At 40.1% G+C, this 8,332-nt stretch overlaps 1 protein-coding gene and 1 long non-coding RNA gene across 4 annotated transcripts in view; one reads left to right on the top strand and one right to left on the bottom strand.

Annotated features, from left to right (window-relative positions):
• LOC117796362 overlaps positions 1-671 on the bottom strand; it is a 29,697-nt gene extending 29,026 nt beyond the window's left edge. The window contains exon 1 of the long non-coding RNA XR_004620793.1: positions 580-671. This is a non-coding gene — a long non-coding RNA (uncharacterized LOC117796362). The remainder of the gene's footprint in view (positions 1-579) is intronic.
• The window catches only part of MPP7 (membrane palmitoylated protein 7), a 297,751-nt gene that overhangs the window by 112,064 nt on the left and 177,355 nt on the right, over positions 1-8,332 (top strand). The window lies entirely within an intron of this gene.

Genomic DNA, 8,332 nt, shown 5'->3' with positions numbered 1-8,332 from the left:
CACTCTCTTCTTGCTTACAGGATTTCTGATGAGGCATCTTCTTACCCTTGTCCTCTGTAGGTAAGGGTCCCCCCCCACCCCCGGCTCTTTTCAGTATCTTTATCTTTGGTTTTTGCTGTTTGACTATTAATGCAAGGTGTAGATCTTTTTGGCATTTATTCTGTTTGGTGTTCTCTGAGCTTCCTGGATCTGTGTTCTGGGGCTTTATCGTTAATATTGGAGAATCCTCAGCCATTATTTCCTTGAATATATCTTTGCCTTTCTCTCTCTGTTCTTCTGGTGTTTCCATTATGTGTTTGTTACACCTTTATATTGTTCCACAGTTCTTGGATATTTTGTTCCTTTTCGCATTTCAGTTTTGGGAATTTCCATGAACATATTTTCAGTCTTACTGATTTTTTCCTTGGCTATGTCCAGTCCACTGATGAGTACATCAAAGGCATTTGTCATTCCTGTTACAGTTTTCTTGATTTCTAGCATTTCACTTTCAGTCTGAGTTTCCATCTCTGCTTCTATTACCCACTGGTTCTCACATGCCCATTTTTCCATTAGAACCATTAGTATATTAATCATACTTACTTTACTCTCCCTGTTTCCTGGTTCCATCAGTCTGTGTCCTGAGTCTGGTTCTGATGGTTGCTTTATCTTTTCAGAGTGTGTTTCTCTCTTATCATGTCTTGTAATTTTGTTGTTGTTGTTGTTGGTGAAAGCTGGACATAGGTATTGGGTAATAGGAACTGATGCAATTAGGCTTTTAGTGTGAGTTTTTATGTTACTCTGGCTAGAGGCTGGGCTGTGTTGAATGTTTGTTGTAGCTGTCAGTGTCAGTGGCTTCAGAAACCTTCATGTCTCTCCCCTCCCCTGCTGCCTCCTCTGGCTTTCCTGAGGAACTCTCTTGGAGTCTGTGACATGCAACTCTCAGTCATGACCACTGTTATTTCACTAGAGCCCTGTTGGTGGTGAGTTGTTCTGTGATCTTGAATATTAAGTGTCCGTTTATAGTGGGCTTGAGTCCCTGGACTCCCATGACCTTCAGAAGCATTTCTTAGCCTCCTGTTTTTCTTTTCTCCCCTTATTTGGTACAGGAAGGCTAACGGGGATTGGATTTCACCTGAGTACTCTTTCCCCAGGTCAAATAGGGCTCTATTTAAAGTACCCTCTCTTAGAGGGCAGGCCTCTGTTATGGAGAAAACTCTTGGCTTATGTATCTCAAAATGGTTCTCTCTTCTCCTGTTTGAAACACTAGGGGATTTTTCTCCTGTCTTCACCATTGAGAATCTGATGGGAGGAAAAGCACTGGGGCCTCCCCTAGGACTGGGGCTCAGGAGTTTTTCACTCTTGAACCAGTCCACATTCAGCCACCATCAGTTCATCAGAGTTACCATTGAAGTTTTCCTACAGGTTTCTGGCTCCAGCAGCTTCTCCTTCTGCTAAGCTGATCTTGGCCACGAATCCCTCTCTTCCCCTGTTCTTTATGATTTCCTAGTGGCAGTTTGTGACTTTCGTTGTCCTTAATTATCTGAGCTGAAACCAAAAGCCTCCCTTTGTCCAGTTTTTAATTTGGTTGTTATTTTATTACTGATTTGTAAAGAGTTTTTCAGGTATTTTGAGTACCAGCTCCAGACCAGATTATACTTGTAATTGGAAATGTTCAGTTTCTCTTTCTACAGATGTCCTGAAATTTTGTTTTTAATGAAACACACGAAGTTGTGGACAGAGTAGTTGACCAGTGGAAGGAAGATATTGTGGATAAATTAGTGGGCGTTTATTTTAAATCTCCATATTAATGTGAATTTGTAAAGTTTTAAATATTTGTGATTTAGGTGGAATTTTAAAAGTGAAAGTCATCTTAGTCCGAGTCTAAAAATAAGTCTTGAGCAGATGCTCAGAAGGCAACCTGTGAACAAGAATAGACTTAAAAAATTTTATATCTCCAACCTGGAAACTCTAGAAAATGAAAAACCAATTTGAAGGTAATGTGTGATCTTAATCTTTCAAGAATTCCAGTTTTCTTAATAAGTAGTACTCTGAGACTTGCTCGGAAAGGAGTTATTTCCAGGGTAATTGATACAGTCAAGCTATAAAAAAAAGAGCGATCATGTTTTGAACAGTGGTTTTATAAACTTATTTTCTGTGCAGGCCCTTTCGGTGCCTCTTTTCTTTGAGTCTAGAAGCAATGAAAAGCATTGTAGTGGGGGGGAAAGGTGATATTTACATAGTAGTAAATCAGATTCAAGGCTGAAAGACTATTTTATAAGATACCTGTGGGTATAGGGCTCGTTAGAAACAAATTGTGCCGTTTGAGAGGGGAGAGGTGGTGTTAGGTTCAGAGAGTAAACCCGTTGGGGGAGGTTATGTTACTTGCCTCTGCAGTACTGTTTGCCTTGGGTGGGAGGAAAAGGAAAAGACAGCCAGACATTGCGAATGATCCATGGCCACCTGGTCCGACAGAGTAGAGACCTGGGTATCAGCAGCTGGTAGTGTTCCTTGGCCAATCAAAGGTAATTCTTCAGCCAGCTCTGTTGGAAGAGACAAAGTTATTTCTTACGTTATAGTTTACATTTTTTTCAGGCACAGAAACTTGTAAAGTCTGCTGAAGATAGGAATTCCTGAGACCCTGAGTAAATTGTTGCCTTTGTAATTCATACTCTCAAAACAGAGGCCATATGTAGCCTTTCTTAGAGATTTGCGTGGGACAGTGGGTGAGTGACTAGGGGCTAGGTTGTAATGGGAAATAGTTTCTGTTCTGCAGGATGTCCTGAAATGATTGCTCGATGGGGCCGTGTCCTACCGCTGTCGCCTGTGTTCCACGTAATGGAGCAGTGCCTTCTGAAAGTTATTGCGCGATTTAAGTGTTTATTCAAGTATGCTTAGTTTCGGAACGGTCGCCTTACATTTTTATTTATTCCTAGTTTAATAGCAGGGAGTCTGTTTCCTCTACAGAAATGCACGTGGGGCATTTCCTACCTCAGAACACCTAAGAACAGTTCATTCATGGGAATGGGTAGAGTCAGGAAGGCAGTAACTTTCTCATTTCCCTTGTGGAGATGATTCTCCTTATTCTCCAGTCCCAGAGACTAGGAATCCTAGTAGGGAAGTATCCAGCTTCGTTAGCTCTTCTACCTAACGGGGCTTTGCTGGGCCGCAGAGATGTGCATCCCTCAGTTTATTAGGTGTTGCCCCATCATCCTGCAGGTGATCGTATGTGTTCGGAAGTGACCGGCTTGATGCGCTGTGTGTTGTGTTAGCAGTACCCGGTTCATCTCCCTTTATCACCTCAATCTCTGCACTGTGCGGTGTTTGGAACCCTTGCTTTAATGCCCGGGCAGGTGGTCGTTTGTGTCCTGTTGGCCGGAAGGTGTTTGGGCCATGAGTGCGGTCCCGACGTTCTGAATTGGTTCTCCAAGTATATTTACCACAATTTTCGTTGTGGACCCAGATGGAAAAAGGGAGTGGCCTATTCCTCAGGGACGTGATGGAACGGGATGTGGCAGGGTGTGGAGGCTAGGTCCACGCTTCTCTGAGTTGTGTAAGAAGGTGGATAGATTTTTTAAAAAGATTTTATTTATTTTAGAGAGAGCGTGAGTGTGGGAGCGTAGGCAGGTGGGGGGAGGGGCAGAGGCAGAAGGAGAAGCAGACTCCCCCCAGAGTGGGGAGCCCAGTGTGATGTGGGGCTCGATCCCAGGACCAACAGTAAGATAATAATACCTCCTTACTTTGTCTCACGGCGGCTCCCGTTCCTTATGTGTGAAATGGTGATCATAGTAGTACCCTACCTTGGATGCTTGTTATTAGGAGTAAACGAATTAGTGTAAGAACCATGGTTTAAACCGTCTGGCACTTCGTTGGTATTACCAGCAGCAGCAGCAATCTCAACTTTTCTTTCTTTCTTTTGGTTAGCTGTGTGCAGGGCTCTGTCCCTGGATTGGCACTGTTCTTTTCCAGTATCCCTTTGGCTACTTTTTTTTTTTTTTTTTAAGAGAATGGTATTTTTTTGCCTTAACAAACTTCTGTTCTTGTCTTTTTTATTTCCTTGCTCTCACTCTGTAACATCGTAATGAAAACTAACAGCCTGTGATTTGAAATTCTTGAAAAAAGGCTTGAGTTGGCTAAAAATGTCTTCTAAATTTTCCTTCACTTAAAAAATGTTACAGAATATTTGGGGCATTTAAAAGGCAGATAACAGATGTTGTGTACCCGCATATTCATCATATAGCCTAAGAACGAGTATTAGATTCGTTTGAAGCCCGAGTATCCCTTCTTAGTCCCATCCCTTTCCTTCACCGGCCACAGCTCATTTGGAGTTTGTATTCCTAAAAAAAATAGGTCGTACTATTTTGTATGTGTTAATAAAGCTGTTTATAATTTGATTCATACTTAACACATTCATCTTTCTGTAACTTTTTACTTAACATTTTGTTGTATATTGTGAGATATATTTATGGTGATGCAAATAGTTTTGATCCATTCCTTCTCGTTGTTATATGGTGTTCTAGAACTAGGTCACAAATTGTTTATTCTCTTGGTGATGGATATTTACATTGAAGGGTGTCCTGCGGGTATAAGATTCCTTCTTCTGGGGGCGCCTGGGTGGCACAGCGGTTAAGCGTCTGCCTTCGGCTCAGGGCGTGATCCCGGCGTTATGGGATCGNATATTTACATTGAAGGGTGTCCTGCGGGTATAAGATTCCTTCTTCTGGGGGCGCCTGGGTGGCACAGCGGTTAAGCGTCTGCCTTCGGCTCAGGGCGTGATCCCGGCGTTATGGGATCGAGCCCCACGTCAGGCTCCTCTGCTATGAGCCTGCTTCTTCCTCTCCCACTCCCCCTGCTTGTGTTCCCTCTCTCACTGGCTGTCTCTATCTCTGTCAAATAAATAAATAAAATCTTAAAAAAAAAAAAAAGATTCCTTCTTCTGGAAACCACCTTTATCTCCATGTCACTATGACCAACAAAGCAGTAAATAGCCTATGTGTAGATTTCCCTTGTACGTGTATGGGACTGCTTCTGTAGGTATGACACTGGGGAATGGGGTTGCGGGGCCACAGACATGCTCATCTCACCCTTTTTTAGATGTTGCCCCATTGCTCCTCTAAGACTGTACCATAGTATACTCCCACTGATAGGATTAGAGTTCCAGTTGCTTCACACCCATGTCAACACTTGCAACTGTTAGATTTTAATTTTTGCCAACAGGGTCAGTTTGAAATGCTCTCTCCTTTTAGTTTACGTTTACTTGAATATTTGATGTTGAATGTATGTTTATGGGCTACTCTGTTTTCTTTTTTATGCCTTTTTACATCCTTTGCCTGTTTTTTTCATTCTTTGGTTATTTGTCTTTTTCTGGTTGATTTGTTGGAATTACTGTATGTATTCTGCTATTGGATCTTTGTTTGTATGTGTTGTAATTATCGTCTGGTCTGTTCTCTGTCCACTCTTACAATTTATTATGTTAAAGCATACGTATACACAGATTCTCTTTGTCCTGAATGCATAAGACAGAAACATCTTGATAGGCCCACTATCCAATACAGAATCCTTAGCTCAGTGCATCTTAGGGAGAGCATGTATCAGGGTCTGAGGTGTATGTAATCCCCAGCTAAGTCTGAGCTCTGCTTTACTTTTTCACATGCTGGCTCTAGAGAGGTCCTCTGGGAGTGTTTACACAGATCTAATATTTGCATTTGGTTGTAAGTATCTATATAACCTATTTTTGGCACCTGTTGTAATGATGGGTGTAGTTACTCATTGAGTACCCTTCTTTTGGGCAGGATCTGTGTGCAGTTCATCCCCGTATATTCCACATTGCCTAGAAGTGTTAAAGATAGATTGCTGTTAAAGGAGGTTGAACGCTTTCCCTTTCAGGCTCGGTCTTGCCCAGTTTGTTTTCCCTTCGTTTCACAAATACCTGAGGGCATAGGAATAGGTACTCAAACCTCATTGGATTTGTTTATTGTGATCTTATGGTTTTCATAAATAATTGATAATGTCTTTTTCTTTCATCACTTTCAGTGAGCTCTAGTGGTTGCATAAGTTGCATTGTCTTTATTACAGGTAGAGGAAAATAAAAGATCTTTTTATTCACCTGTTTAAAAATGAAAGTTATTGTTACTATTTCTACGTGTCAGTAAAGGTAGTAGGAATTAGGGGTGTTCTCTGGTGGCCGTGATTTGTAAATAATGTCCTATTAAAGGAAAACATTGAATTAGATTGATTTTATAATTCTACTTCACATAAAACATTTGGGAAGTCTTTAGCATTTTCAAATTAACTACTCTGAAAAGTTTCAAAATGTTTAAAAATGGTTTAGTGTAATTCTGGGAATCAAGATATTACTGCNCTTTTTCTTTCATCACTTTCAGTGAGCTCTAGTGGTTGCATAAGTTGCATTGTCTTTATTACAGGTAGAGGAAAATAAAAGATCTTTTTATTCACCTGTTTAAAAATGAAAGTTATTGTTACTATTTCTACGTGTCAGTAAAGGTAGTAGGAATTAGGGGTGTTCTCTGGTGGCCGTGATTTGTAAATAATGTCCTATTAAAGGAAAACATTGAATTAGATTGATTTTATAATTCTACTTCACATAAAACATTTGGGAAGTCTTTAGCATTTTCAAATTAACTACTCTGAAAAGTTTCAAAATGTTTAAAAATGGTTTAGTGTAATTCTGGGAATCAAGATATTACTGCGATTTATTATAAAAAAATCTAGAAGTGAGATCATAGGCTTTTGCATGTGTAATATAAAATTACTTTCAAATGATTCACTTTGAATCAAAAAAATATTTTTTATGTTGTATCCATCCATCCACTTTCTGATATTGCTGTTCACAGACGTGTAAGGTTATGTTACTTACGGCTATGTGACTTGTTAGTCAATAAAATGTGAGCAGAAGTGAAGGCAAGGCAGAAAGCCTTTAAGAGCCAGTGGGCTGTTTGCTTCACTTCTCCACCGCTGCCCTCCGCATTGGTCACTGGTGATGTTCCAAGTGGTAGAAACTCTCGCTCTGGGGTCTTGGAGCGCAGAGATGCGGGGCAGAGTTCCCAGAGGACGTGCGCTGGCCACAGAATATGAGTGAGAAAATAATCTTCACTGTCACATGCCACTGACATCTGCGGGTTGGTTATGACTGTAGTTTCCCTATTTAATCCTAATGAGTGCCTTCACTATGTTGTATTTAATTCTGTTTTTCTGACAGTACAGCTTAGTGATGGAGAAGTGAAAAGCAATCATTAACATTCCATGTCATTGTTTTTCAATGGTTGCTCTTGGTCTGAGAGTTGCACCGTAAAAAGTTCGCATTTATTTTCTTGTCAAAACTATGTATCTTTTATTAGCTCTTTCTTGATAGGCACGCACTTCCCTCCTAACTGCTGTGGCGAGGCCCGAGAAAGGCTGGCATGTATTGAAAGGTCTCCCTGATATGATTTTTCCAGGGTAATATAATAGCAGTAGAGTGTGCTGTCTTGGGTCGGACCTTGTCCATTTCGTGTTCTCTTTCAGCACTAACAAAACGGAATGCCAGTATCCATCTTACTGTAAGATTCCCTTGTTTTCTTACTAAATTTCATGAGCTTATTTTGACTTAACAAGCAAGGGCTTTTAATATCAAAGTGTAACATACAACCCTCCCCATATCTTCTGAAAAAGACCTTTCCTGATCAAAGAAAGTGGCCTTTAATGTATCAAACGATGTATTTCATATGCAATTGGCATTTCAGTTTTAACTCCAGCTTCCTTTGCACGTTGGGAGTATTGCGACTATAATGGCTTTTTTTCTTATTGTCATTTCTGTGTTCAGTTCAAAGCTACATTAAATGGTCTTTACTGACAACTTGAACAATAAATTTTATTTATAAATTTCATTTAAATTGGTATGTTATAAATTATACCGAAGATAAAAATTTGACTGCCATTAGTTGACAAAAGTGATATGCATCTTTGGTTTCTTATTTGAGTAAATATTTGATGGGTTACCATTGTGTGCTTAGTCAGTTTAGAGAATTGCCTCAAGCTACTTTTTTAATCTTGTGTCCTTCCACTAGATGGCGCTCATTCCTTTAGGAAATCTGAGACTTCCTTCATGGACCTTGTCAGTTATGCCACTGATGGATTAAAAATAAAAAGAAGCCAATTCAGGCCAAAGCAATATGAAAAACTTGTGAAATTTCCTTATGTCACGGAAAGAGCCACAGAACTTTGGGGCAGAGATATTTATGAATGATAATGTATTATATTTCCAAGGAAATCAGTGATTTTATTATATAGCCCATTTGTATACAAAGTACTTAAATGCATATGGTATTAAGTGAGGGGGGATATGATGGCGAAAAAC

This window comes from Ailuropoda melanoleuca, chromosome 15, assembly GCF_002007445.2.
Source record: "Ailuropoda melanoleuca isolate Jingjing chromosome 15, ASM200744v2, whole genome shotgun sequence".
In the NCBI taxonomy this organism is placed as follows: domain Eukaryota; kingdom Metazoa; phylum Chordata; class Mammalia; order Carnivora; family Ursidae; genus Ailuropoda; species Ailuropoda melanoleuca.
The sequence above is the reverse complement of the archived record's forward strand: the minus strand, read 5'-3'. Positions and strand labels throughout refer to the sequence as shown.